The sequence below is a fragment of the Nicotiana tomentosiformis genome, chromosome 12 (genome assembly GCF_000390325.3).
Source record: "Nicotiana tomentosiformis chromosome 12, ASM39032v3, whole genome shotgun sequence".
NCBI classification, from domain to species: domain Eukaryota; kingdom Viridiplantae; phylum Streptophyta; class Magnoliopsida; order Solanales; family Solanaceae; genus Nicotiana; species Nicotiana tomentosiformis.
Window position 1 is genome coordinate 23239475 of NC_090823.1, and position 10509 is coordinate 23249983.

The following is a 10509-nucleotide window of genomic DNA, read 5'->3' on the forward strand; positions in this document are numbered from 1 at the left end:
GATATCTGCTCCGCATCTCCCGATTGGTCTCCCAGGTGGACTCCTCCATAGGCTGACCTCTCCACTGCACTTTCACTGAAGCTATGTCCTTTGACCTCAACTTTCGAATTTGCCGATCCAAAATGGCCATCGGCTCCACATCATAAGTCATATCACCCTCCAACTGAACCGTGCTGCAGTCCAAAACATGGGACAGATCGCTAACATACTTCCGGAGCATGGAAACATGAAACACTGATGCACATCGACAAGCTGGGTGGCTAGGCAAGCTTATAAGTCACCTCCCCTATCCTCTGAAGCACCTCAAAAGGCCCAATAAAACGGGGGCTCAACTTGTCCCTCTTCCCAAATCTCATAACACCCTTCATGGGTGAAACCTTCAGCAAGACTCTCTCCCCAACCATGTAAGACACATCACGGACCTTCCTATCCGCGTAGCTCTTCTTCCTAGACTGCGCCGTACGAAGCCGCTCCTGAATCAATTTCACCTTATCTAATGCATCCTGGACCAAGTCTGTACCCAAGAGCCTAGCCTCACCCGACTCAAACCATCCTACCGGAGATCTACACCTCCTCCCATATAAAGCCTCATACGGAGCCATCTGAATGCTCGACTAATAACTGTTGTTATATGCAAACTCCACAAGAGGCAGGAATTGATCGAATGATCCCCCAAAGTCAATGACACAAGCGCGCAACATGTCTTTTAATATCTGAATAGTGCGCTCGGACTGCCCGTCCGTCTGAGGGTGAAAAGTTGTGCTCAACTAAACCTGAGTACCCAACTCTCGCTGCACGGCCCTCCAAAATTGCAATGTGAACTGAGTACCTTTATCTGAAATGTTTGAAACTGGGACACCATGCAGACGAACAATCTCTCAAATATAAATCTCGGCCAACCGCTCTGAAGTGTAAGTAGTACCAACTGGAATAAAGTGCGCGGACTTGGTCAGCCGATCCACAATTACCCAAATAGCATCAAACTTCCTCGAAGTCCGTGGGAGCCCAACTACGAAATCCATTGTGATATGCTCCCACTTCCACTCTAGGATCTCTAACCTCTGAAGCAAGCCACCTGGTCTCTGATGTTTATACTTAACCTGCTGACAGTTGATACACCAAGCCACAAACCCAACTATATCCTTCTTCATCCGCCTCCACCAATAGTGTTGTCTTAAATCCTGGTACATCTTCGCGATACCCGGATGGATGGAATATCGTGAGCTGTGGGCCTCCTCAAGAATCAACTCCCGGAGCCCATCTACATTGGGCACACATATCTAGACCTGCATCCTCAACACGCCATCATCACCAATAGTCACATCTCTGGCATCACTTCGCTGAACCCTGTCCTGAAGAACGAGCAAGTGGGGATCATCATACTGACGCTCCCTGACACGGTCATAAAGAGAAGACATGGAGACCACACAAGCCAATACCCGACTCGGCTTCGAAATATCCAATATGACAAGCTGACCCACTAGGGCCTGAACATCCAATGCCAAGGGTCTTTCTGCTGCTCGGAAATATGCTAAACTCTCCAAACTCTCCGCCCGGTGACTCAAGGCATCGACCACCACATTGGCCTTCCCCGGATGGTACAAAATAATGATATCATAGTCCTTGAGAAGCTCTAACCATCTCTGCTGACACAAATTAAGATCCTTTTGCTTAAACATATGCTGCAAACTCCGGTGTTCAGTATAGATCTCACAATAAACCCCATACAAATAATGACGCCAAATCTTCAAGGCGTGAACAATGGCTGCTAGCTAAAGACCGTGGACATGATAGTTCTTCTCATGGGTCTTCAACTAGCGTGAGGCATAGGCAATCACCCTACCCTCCTACATCAGAACACATCCAATACCTATCCTCGAGGTATCACAATGCACGGTGTAAGAACCTGAAACTGATGGCAGAACCAACACTGAAGCCGTGGTCAAAGCAGTCTTGAGCTTCTGAAAGCTCTCCTCACACTCATCCGACCACCTTAATGGAGCACCCTTTTGGGTCAATTTCGTCAAGGGCGATGCAATAGATGAAAATCCCTCCATAAAGCTACGGTAATAGCCCGCCAAACCAAGGAAGATCCTAATCTCCAAGACTGAGGATGGTTTAGGCAAACTCTGCATCGCCTCTATCTTTTTCGGATCCACCTGAATACCCTCACTGGACACCACGTGCCCCAAGAATGCTACTGAACCGAGCCAGAACACACACTTGGAGAACTTTGCATAAAGATTCTCCTCCCTCAATCTCTGTAATACAATCCTCAGATGCTGAGCATGCTCCTCCTGGCCACGAGAGTACACCAGGATGTCATCAATGAATACAATAATGAATGAGTCCAAATAGGGCTGGAATAAACTGTTTATCAAATGCATGAATGTTGCTGGGGCATTGGTCAGCCCAAAAGACATCAGTAAGGATTCATAATGGCCATATCGGGTCCTGAAAGTTGTCTTAAGAATATCCAAATCCCGAATCTTCAGCTGGTGATACCCGGACCTCAAATCAATCTTGGAGAACACTCTCGCTCCCTGAAGCTGGTCAAATAAATCATCAATACGAGGCAAGGGATACTTGTTCTTAACTGTGACCTTGTTCAATTGCCTGTAATCAATGCATATCCTCATGGAACCATCCTTCTTCTTCACAAATAGAACCGGTGCACCCCAAGGTGACACACTAGGCCGAATAAACCCCTTATCAAGGAGTTACTGAAGCTTCTCTTTCAATTCCTTCAACTCTGCCTGTGCCATATGATATGGTGGAATAGAAATGGGCTGAGTGCCCGACACCAAATCAATACCAAAGTCAATATCCCTATCAGGCGGCATGCCTGACAGGTCTGTAGGAAACACATCCGGAAAATCACGTACCACAAGAACAAAATCAATGGCAGGAGTCTCTGCACTAACATCCCTCACAAACGCCAAATAAGATAGGCAACCCTTCTCAACCATACGCTGAGCCTTCAAATATGAAATTACCCTACTAGGTACATAATCTATAGAACCGCTCCACTCAACCCTCGAAAATCTCGGCATCGCCAACGTCACGGTCTTAGCGTGACAATCTAGAACAACATGACATGGAGATAACCAATCTATGCCCAATATCACATCAAAGTCAACCATACTGAGCAACAAAAGGTCCATTTGGGTCTCCAGACCCCCAATAGTCACCACACATGACCGATATATGCGGTCCACAACAATAGTATCGCCCATAGGGGTAGATACATGAACAAATGAAACTAAAGACTCACAGGGCATATCCAAAAAATGAGCAAAATATGAGGAAACATATGAATATGTAGAACCATGGACAAATAATACAAATGCATCTCTGTGACAAATTGAGAAATACATTTAATCACAACATCTGAAGCAATAGCATATGGTCTGGCAGGGAGGGAGTAGAAATGGGCCTGACCACCACCTGATCGACCTTCCCCTCTAGGGCGACCCCTAGCTGACTGACCTCCGCCCCTAGCTGGCTGGGCGGGTGGTGAAGTAACTGGTGCTTAAGTCGATGGCTGACTCCTCTACTAAGGCGAACCCCCATATCGATGAGGACACTGCCTCCACATATGCTCAAACTCCACACACTCAAAACTACCCCCTGGTGCTGGAGACATGGATTGGAGGGAACCCCTAGCACCGAGATAACTGGTAGAAGAACCTGGCATGAAGGAGCCCTGAACTGATGGAGCACGAGATGAACTCTAGGCTGGGAGGGCATTAAGTGATGAGTGGACCTGATGAGAACTGTGAGAATCATGGCCCGATGATGCACCATAAAGAATTGGGCGGGCTGACTGAGCATGCCTGAATGGACGGCCTTTGCCGTGCTGGAACCAACCCCCATGAGGAGCACCACTAAATCCACCCTGACCACGAGGCCTCTTGGCCTCCCTCTCAACCCTCTCCTGACCGCGAATCATCTCAATCTGTCGAGCAATATTGACAACCTCATCAAAGGTAGCACCAGACACTCTCTCTTTGGTCATAAGCAACCGAAGCTGAAAACGGAGGCCATCTATAAACCTCCTGATCCTCTCTCGGTCAGTGGGAACCAACTAGATCGCATGACGGGCCAACTCAGAGAACCATATAACATACTGCTTTAGAGTTATATCACCCTGACGAAGCTGCTCAAACTGTCTGCGCAGCTCCTCTCTGCGGGATTGAGGTACAAACTTCTCCAGAAAAAGAACAGAGAACTGATGCCAAGTAAGGGGTGCTGCGCCAACCGGCCTACGCCTCTCGTAAGCCTCCCACCAACTAAATGCAGCCCTAGAGAACTGGAAAGTAGTGAATGAGACCCCACTGGTCTCCAGAATACCTGCTGTCTGGAGCATCCTCTAACACTTATCTAAGAAACCCTGTGCATCCTCACCCTCTGCACTACTGGAAGATGGAGGCTGGAGTCTCCCAAACCTCTCCAATCTACATTGCTTATCCTCAGGCATAACAGGAACTACATAGTCCTGAGCAGCTGCAACTGGTTGGGCTGGTGGTGCCCCCGATGTCTGAAGCCCCTAAACAAGCTACTCCGATGTGGGAGCGGCGGGAGTCTAAGTGCCTCCCCCGGCCTGAGAAGTGGCTGAGGCCGTCGAGATAGAGACCGCCTGAGCAAGGCCGGTATACGCTACCAGAATCTGAGCTAGGGCATCCTGAAGGCCTGGAATCACAATAGGCACAGGTGGTGCCTGAGCTGGTGCATCAACAACTGAAATATGATCCTGATTTGGGGCAACTGGTGTGTCTGCAGGTACTGCCCCAGCTGTTGTGCGGGCTACACCTCTACCCCTACCGCAGCCTTTACCACGACCTCGGCCTCTCGCGACCCTAGCTAGTGGTACTGGTGGTTGTCCATCCTGACCGGTAGTACGAGTCCTCGCCATCTGTGAGAGAATGAAACAACAGTTTAGTTACTAGAATCAACAGATTCGCACAATAAGAATTCAAGAATGTGAGATTTCCTAAAGGTTCTGCAACCTCTCGAAGATAAGTACAGACGTCTATGTACCGATCCACAGGACTCTACTAAACCCACTCATTACTCGTGAGACCTATGTAACCTAAGCTCTGATACTAACTTGTCACGACCCAAACTAACCCTGTCATGATGGCGTCTATCGTGGAACTAGGAAAGCCGACTCATTTCCAAAACAAATCGATATTTTCATTTCAAAGATAATTTCAAGGCTATTTAACATAAAACCCTTCGTAAAGGAGTTCAAATCAAAACAAAAGTACGTAAAAGAAAAGCTCGACATCGGGGTGTCACTAGTCATGAGCATCCACTACAATTTGCTTGACAATATCGAGACTAACACAGTCTGGAAACTAGCTAATTACAACTAAAGGAAGATGGTATTGCGCCAATGCCAAGTCACGATGCATCAGTCTCCAACTAAAACTCATGGATAAAGTTTGCCAAGGCCAAGGCTGGTGTGCAGCCTAACTTAGCTTTCAGAGCTTCAAAGGCACTTTGCTCCATAGTTGTCTACCTAAAAGAATCTTTGCGCAATAAATCAGAAAGAGGCCCAACGATAGCTGCGTAGTGATGAATGAAGTGCCGATAGTAGCCTGCTAGCCTAAGAAAACACCGAACTTCCTTCAATGATCGAGGTGGGGGCCACTACTGAATGGACAAGATCTTGTCCGGATCTACGGCCAAGCCTTGCGCTGAAATGACATGCCCTAAGTAATCAGTAGAAGGCTACCCAAATAATCATTTAGAGTGCTTAGATACTAGTTTGTGTTGGCCCAGTAGTTGTAAAACCGCAGTCAAGTGCTTCAAGTGGTCACCCCAAGTTGAACTATAAACCAAGATGTCATCGAAGAAAACCAATACAAAGCGACGCAAATGAGGCCTAAAGATCTCATCATAGTTGCCTGGAATGTTGAATGAGCGTTACTTAATCCAAAAAGCATCACGAGGAACTCATAATGACCATCATGGGTACGAAATGCCGTCTTGGCCACATCCTTAGGTCTAACGCGAATCTGATGGTATCCTGAAAGCAGGCCCAACTTTGAAAAATAATGGGTACCATGTAATTCATCGAATAACTCATCTATAGTTGGGATGAGGAATTGATCCCGAACTGTAATAGCATTGAGTTCACGATAGTCGACACAAAATTTCCAAGTGCCATCTTTCTTTCGCACTAGTAATACTGGAGAAGAGAACGGACTACTACTGGGTCGGATCACATCTTCTCACAGCATATCCGTAACGAGCTGCTCCATAATCTGCTTTTGAAAATAAGTGTACCTGTATGGCTTCACATTCATATGTTGAGCCCCAGGATTGAGATGGATTGCATGATCCCGAACACATAAGGGAGGTAAACTTGTTGGTTTCTGAAAAACATCTCTATAGGATTCTAAAAGTTTTGCCAAGTCCGCCGATGTCGCTCGTGTTAGTACGTTTTCTTCAGTGATAACTTCCAAACAAAAGAAAGACTTGATAACATTAGTTGCAGCCATCCATCTTAAGCTATGAAATTGTATTGGCTGAGAATCAGTGGGGCAATTCCCTTGCCACGACATTTTAGAGCCATTCAATGTGAATTCAAACACCCTTGTCGCATAGTTGGTGAGTACCGGACCTAAGGTGGATAACCAGGCCACTCCTAGGACAATATCTGAGCCGTGAAATGGTAGAATGTATAAGTCCTCCATTAGAGTAATTCCTTGAATTAATAAGGAGATCTGCCTAGATACCGCTTCACAAGGCAGGCTTTGGCCATTCCCCACCATGACTGAGAATTTAGGAACTGGTTCAATAGGAAGCTATAGGTACTTGGAAGCTCATGGTTGTACAAAATTATGTGTACTTCCCCCGTCCACCAAAACTTGAACCAGAGTTCCATTCACCTGACCAGTAAACCTCAAAGTCGAAGAAGAAATAACACCCGTCAAAGCATGATACGAGATGGCTGAGTGCTCTTGTAATTCCAAGCACTACAGCTCCTTAGCAAGGACTTCGTCAGAGATGCAGGGTTCCATCAGAGTAGGATCAATATCGGAGCCATCTGTGAGTAACAAAAGTCGAGGGAGAGATTTACATTTGTGACCAGCAGTATATTTTCTTTCACAATAAAAATATAAGCCCCATTCCCGACGACTCTAAATTTCAGCATGAGTGAGATGTTTGAGAGGTGGTCGAGTTGATGGATGAGGAGAAGCGGTGTAAGGAGTTATCGAAGAAGAGGGGTTTTGATTTAGGGGTGCGAAATTAGGAGTGGGAAACATGGATGGTGTTCTAGCAAAAGCGGGTCCAACAGGTCCTTTCTCAGCCTTGATCCTCTCATGAGTATGGGCCAAATCAAGTGTCTCCTAATAACTCTTGGGCTTATGGACCAAAACAAAGTTCTTAATGTCTTCACGAAGCCCAGATATAAAGAGTCGTACCATTCTGTTATCATCCATGTCGTCTATTTCATTGGCAATGGTCTCGAACCGGGTCTAAAAATCCAATACAGTGGTCGTCTGTCGGAGCTTTGCCAGGCGTCCCTCGGCAGATTCTAACCCCTTTTGATGGTAATGAATTCTCATCTTTGCAGAGAAATGTTCCTAATCCACAAGTTACTTATTCCGAAAAAGCCATCGGTAACATTCCAATGCGTCGCCATCGAGATACAATGAAGCAAGTCACAAATGTCAGTCTTCTGCAATCTTGTATAAGTCAAAATATTGCTCCGCCTAGAAGATCCATGCCTCTGCATTCTCTCCACAGAACCGACCAAATTCCATTGAAGTGGGCTTATTTCGGAGGTTAGAAGTTGCTGGAGCATGGCTGTCATTGGAGTTGTTGGTTCCCATCACCTCCATTAACAGAGAACAAATATCACTGAGAATGGAATCCTTTATGTCCTGAATGGATTCATCAATGAGAGACTTGAGTTTTTGGTCATCCATATATCTGGAACTTGATTACAATCACAATCGCTCAAGCTAATCATCAAATACAGAACAATAGAAATACTTGAAGCTACTGGAAAATATATATACTAAGGATAGGGAAGAAAAAGATGAGGAATTAGAAGAAAAGAGGGAGAACATAGATAACTCAAAACAACAATTGCCTACTCTGCAATGCCACTCTCCTTCTGCCTTATACCCCTTTGTGTAACAAACTCAATTCCTTATCACATGATCCCCTCCCCGCCAGACGTAGTCCTCAAGTTTTCTAGGGGGAACGACCCTTCTAGAGCTCTTACGTGGCACCCCTTTGTGGCATTTTCTATGACATCCAAGTCAGCATTAATTTTCATAACACAAAATCTATTGGGTCAAAGTGAACCATGTCATGAACTTAAATTGTGACGGGTGAGGGATGGGAGGGCTCAAGATTGAGTTAGGTGGTCAGTACGACCGTTGTAGCACCTTCCATCCATATAATTTATTACGCTAGTCAAACTTGAAACATAAATGTTAAATCCTTGTAGGAGTGGCATTACATCTTTTATATATATACAAGATGCGGGAAGTGAGGCTGAGATAGTTCGGGCATGTATAGAGGAAGAGTCCAGATGCCCCGGTAAGGAGGTGTGAGCGGCTAGTTGTGGAGGGCACAAGGAGAGGTAGAGGGCGGCCGAAGAAGTATTTGGGAGAGATGATCAGGCAGGACATGGCGAGGCTTCAAATTTCCGAGGACATGGCACTTGATAGGAAGACGTGGATGTCGAGTATTAGGGTTGTAGGTTAGGAGGTAGTCGAATCTTGCCTTATTTCGTACCATTGTGAGACTAGTCTGGTAGGGTCTTTGTATGAGCTAGCTAGTGACAATGTTGTATCTTACTATTTTGCGTTTCAGTGCCGGACCTATTTATTAGCTATCGTTTATGTTTTGCCTTTTTCGTTTTTTGCTTTGCATCTTTTTTCAGGATTTTATGTTGTTCTTATCTTTCCTATGATTTCTGTGGTGATACTGATATTGTCTTCTTTTGTCTTTTTGTCCTCTTGAGCCGAGGGTCTTTCGGAAACAACCTCTCTACCTCTTCGGGGTAGGGGTAAGGTCTGCGTACACACTACTCTCCTCATACCACACTAGTGGGATTTCACTGGGTTGTTGTTGTTGTTGTTGTTGTTGTATATATATATATATGACAGTATTTGATTCGGCCCAGAGTTTATAAAAGAAAGGAAAACTTCTGAACTTGTAGTCTGAAACATAAATATTTGTATGACTACAGTCTACAAATCATCTCATGAAGGGTAAAGTATGAACTTTAGGTTGAACTGTTTTCAAATAAGGAAGTGTGATATTCTTTTTGAAACAGACTAAAAAAAAAAGTATAACATATAAATTGAGACAAAAGGAGTATTAATCACCTACAAAACCACAATTTAACACCCTCTTAGCTGCATTATATTTATTGACCACTTCAAAAAGGATATATAATGGGGTGGTTGGAACTGAGAAATAGAAGGGACAAGAAAAATAATACCAACTAAGTTAGGTGACTAAAGAATTAGGATTACGATTTGGTTTTGAACTTTGTCAGAGTCTTAGTGGATTCTATTTTATTATTTATTGTTTTAAATAAATGACACATGACATAAGGGCTTGGGATAGCATATTCTTAGATTATGAAAATGATTGAGCTTATGTGGATATTGTACTTTATTATGAAAATATTGTACGCAAAATAGTGGGGGATATTCCACCTGACACTTGTCCATTACACCAAAAAGCAACCTTATAGCTACAAAAGATACAAATTACAGAAAATAAGGTTAGCTTCCTTACCATATTTCATCTTCAAATTACATGGAAGAAAGGCTACCCCAGTATGAAAATTAAGATCTCAAAAAATACTGTACAAATGTCAGAATGTTCATTTCCCTTGGGCTATGTGATAACAACTTTAATCAAGCACTACAGTGACAAATGTCATGTACTTGTTTAGCACACCTTGACGAAACTTTTATAAAGTTATATTGAAACTTTATCAACCTTGATGAAACTTTTTTCGGATAATTTAGCATAGTTTGGACATAGATTTAGTTGAAAATTCAAGAAAGAATTTTCGAAATTGTGTTGAAAAATAATTTTTGAAAGATAAAGTTATGTTTTGGCATGCAATTTATTTGAAGAAACATTGAAATTTTATGAGTGGAAAAAAAATATTCATCCAAATACTGCCATAAACCAGTTTTTGTGAAGTTGATACTTTTTTTCAATTTTTTTTTCTAAAATATGATCATATTTTATGAACAAATAATGTTTTTAAATTTTTTTTTTTGAAAAAATATAACCAAAATATATAGCCAAATGGGAGCTTATTTTTCTATCCACACTTTGGCTTATTATTAAAACTGTCCTACTCTATTCAAGCTTTAATTTCAATATTAGATCCTTTGGAAGTCAATTATATTTATTGACCACTTCAAAAAGCATATCTAATGGAGGTAGTTGAAACTTGAGGAGGGATTAAAGAAACAGTATTAACTAAGTTAAGTAACTCGACTACTCGAGCGT